This window comes from Gavialis gangeticus, unplaced genomic scaffold (assembly GCF_001723915.1).
Source record: "Gavialis gangeticus isolate Ggan-Ray unplaced genomic scaffold, GavGan_comp1, whole genome shotgun sequence".
NCBI classification, from domain to species: domain Eukaryota; kingdom Metazoa; phylum Chordata; order Crocodylia; family Gavialidae; genus Gavialis; species Gavialis gangeticus.
This window is the reverse complement of record NW_017729031.1, coordinates 113,868,905-113,871,857: the sequence shown is the minus strand read 5'-3', so window position 1 is coordinate 113,871,857 and position 2,953 is coordinate 113,868,905. Positions and strand designations below refer to the sequence as shown.

Sequence of the window (2,953 nt, the reverse complement as noted above, 5' to 3'; positions counted from 1 at the left end):
GATGCGTGTGGCACACGGTGCCCCTAGGGGCTGTTCTGGAACTGCATTGCACACAGCACCTGCTCCAGATGGCCCGGGACCTGTGTTGAAAGCAGCACCTGCAGGCAGCACTAGCTGGAGCAAGCATCATGTCCCAGAGCACCTGGGATGGACGTCACAGTTCTCAGAGCAGCTGGAATGGGTGCTGTATGTGGTGTGCATTCCAGGCCCTGCCCTTGGGGTTGGTCCTGGTCAACTCATACCTAGGGGCAGTATCCAGGCCCAGATAACAGGTTTCTGCAGGCCAGATCTGGCCCATGGGCCATGTTTGGCACCCTGGATCTATATGATTCTAGAAATGGCAAAAACAGTATTCCAGTCAAGTCCTCTAGGAACCACCATGCTCTCAGACCCTTACCAGCTACTCCTGGTGCTGTCTTGCCTGATGAGGGTTAAGAGGGGACATGTTGCATGACAGGTTGCTCTGGAACAGCTTTAGATGCTTAGTTCTTCTCTGCTGTGGGACTGCATGGCACTTTTGGCATATATGTGTTTCATCCTTCAGGCTTTCTGTTGCATCTGATTGTGAGTCCATTTATTCTTATCCTGCTGCACTTTGCAACAGCAAACTGCTGTTTTACTCAAATGGAAACTAGGTGCTCCCTGGGAGTAGCTTGAGAAAAAAAGTCAGCCACAGCGGGGCCTGGGGTCATGCCTGGGAAGCCAGTGTCTCCAAGGAAGAAACTTGCATCCCAGCCTCTGTTCAAGTGACTAAAGATGCCGGAGCAGAATACAAGTAGCTGCAGGAAAAGGCAGGATAGCACCAGCAATTTTGATTAGGTGTTTGAGTAGAGGCTTCTGAGGGTTTGGCAAACACTATTTCTGCCCTTTCCCAGGACAGAATAGATGAAAATCAGATGCACTGATCTCCATGGCACTTGCGCCTAAATCCCCAGTCAGCTTTACAGGTCTCATCCCCACATTTCCAGTATACTCAAATGAGACTGCAGATTGCTTCTCACAGTAGGAGGCTGTGGGCCTGAAAACTGAACACTCAATTCTTGTCATTTGCCTGAAGAACCACAGCTTGGTTCCCCTCTTTAGATTGCTTTTCAAAAAAGCCAGTTACACATATTAAACAAAAAGTCATTCTGGAGCTCTCCACTGTGCCCTAATACTTGGATTAGAATGGGTAGCAACTGATTACTTCATAGGTTAAAACTGGACTAAATGCCACGTACTCGGGCTTTTCTAGGTTGCTTCCCCCAAGAGCTTCCACTGAGTTACCAAGTAGCACAGGTAACCATGACCTGGCATTCAGTCTTCAGCCGGTCTCTCTTTAGCCAAGGTCACATCTGCTCTAGTGTTCAGAGCTTTCAATGGAATCGGTCTGAACTCCTCAGGGATCCACTCCCTCTCCAACCAGGAACTTGCATCCACAAACAATCTTCCGCTACAACCATGATACAAGCAGCTGGTACTACAGCAGATAGGAGTTTGATGAGAGCCAGGCCTGGGTTACAGTGCTCACTACTACAGTAGAGAAGGGCATAATGTACATGCAGAACAGGCTTGGATATGGCATTTGCTAGGTCAGATTCTCACACAAATGTCCTATAAAACTGACTGAGCTGTTCTCCTGAAAGCCAGAAAGGTTATTTGTTTTGGTTTTTTTCATATTTGGAAAGCCCTTGGGTACAATGAGGATGGGGGCCACATCAGTCACTCTCCAAACTCCAGTCCCATCCCATTGCTTCTTCCAGGCTTTTAGGAACAGGGGAACAGGAAAGGGCTGAACCCAAGCCCAAAGTCCAATAGCATGGATTTTTCCAGAGGGCACATATACATCTGGCCTCAGGAGCCACCTGTTTTCAGTGCTTTGCAAGGAAGGATGTCTCTTCCTTTGCCTCTCAGGGAAGTCCTCAGGGGGCCTACTCCCTCAAGCACAAGGTCAGCCCCATGGCCAACACTTGTGAAGCATTTTACTCATTCACCAAAGGCACCACCTGCATTTGGGTTGCTTGTAGAAATTCTATGCAGGTTAGACAGCAGAAAAACTTTAATATAAATGATAATTTTATTGTAAATAAAACGATACATTGGCCTGGCTTTGCACTGCAAGCCCCCGGTCGGTATATATAAACTACTGGTTCAAGGTCTTCTGCACAACCCAGGTTAAAAAAGTTTCTTCCTGCTCCCCATCATCATGTTACGACTCTGGAATCTTTTCCTTAGTCTCTGAAGTGCTTCCCAGGCATGTCTCCCCTTCCCAACTGGGACTTCCAGAAGTGCTTGGTGTGATCAGCTCTTAATCAAGGCTAAGGATTTGTACAAACTGAGGACATATAAGGGGTAATCCATGTTGGTGTGAAATAATCAGGCAGAAGGTAGGGCATGGTGACTTCTTAGAGACTAACCGGTTCAAAAGGCATGATCTTTAGCAGGCAACAACCTACCTCATAAGATGCCATCCGAGAAGAAACCCAACAGTACTTTAGCAGCCACCCTGCCCTACTCTCTGCCTAATCTAGGTTAGGATTTTCAAAGGGACTGAAGTAATTTGGTGCTTAGATCCCACTGAGCTTCACTAGATATCTTGTTTCCACTGAACAATCCCAGCTTACACTCTCTTTCCTAAGGGCAGGTGTCTGGGTGGTGGCCACAGAAAAGTCCCTACTTAGATACAAACATCTTCTCCTAAAAGAGCATGCAGTAAATAAGCATCCATCGGTGGGAACAAGTTCTACCTGCTGTACAGCTCTGAATGCTTCAGTTTTTCCTGGTACAACATATCCTGAAGCAACACAAGCTACCCCAGCTCAAATGAAACCTTGACTGTGGCACTTGACTGGGTGCCAATTTTCCCCTTGATCAATTGGTTTTGTGATCACTTTATAGCAAAATAAGGGAGCTGCTTTCATGATCTACAACCACCTTTAACCCAAGTATTCACTTTTTTTTTTTTTTTTTTTTT

At 46.7% G+C, this 2,953-nt stretch overlaps 1 long non-coding RNA gene across 1 annotated transcript; it reads right to left on the bottom strand.

Annotated features, from left to right (window-relative positions):
* Positions 1–2,037: 2,037 nt before the first annotated feature.
* On the bottom strand, positions 2,038–2,947 carry LOC109302094. The gene is made up of 2 exons (XR_002098701.1): positions 2,432–2,947; positions 2,038–2,314 (listed from the first exon to the last, which is right to left on the bottom strand). It is a non-coding gene; the product is annotated as an uncharacterized LOC109302094 (long non-coding RNA).
* Positions 2,948–2,953: the final 6 nt, after the last annotated feature.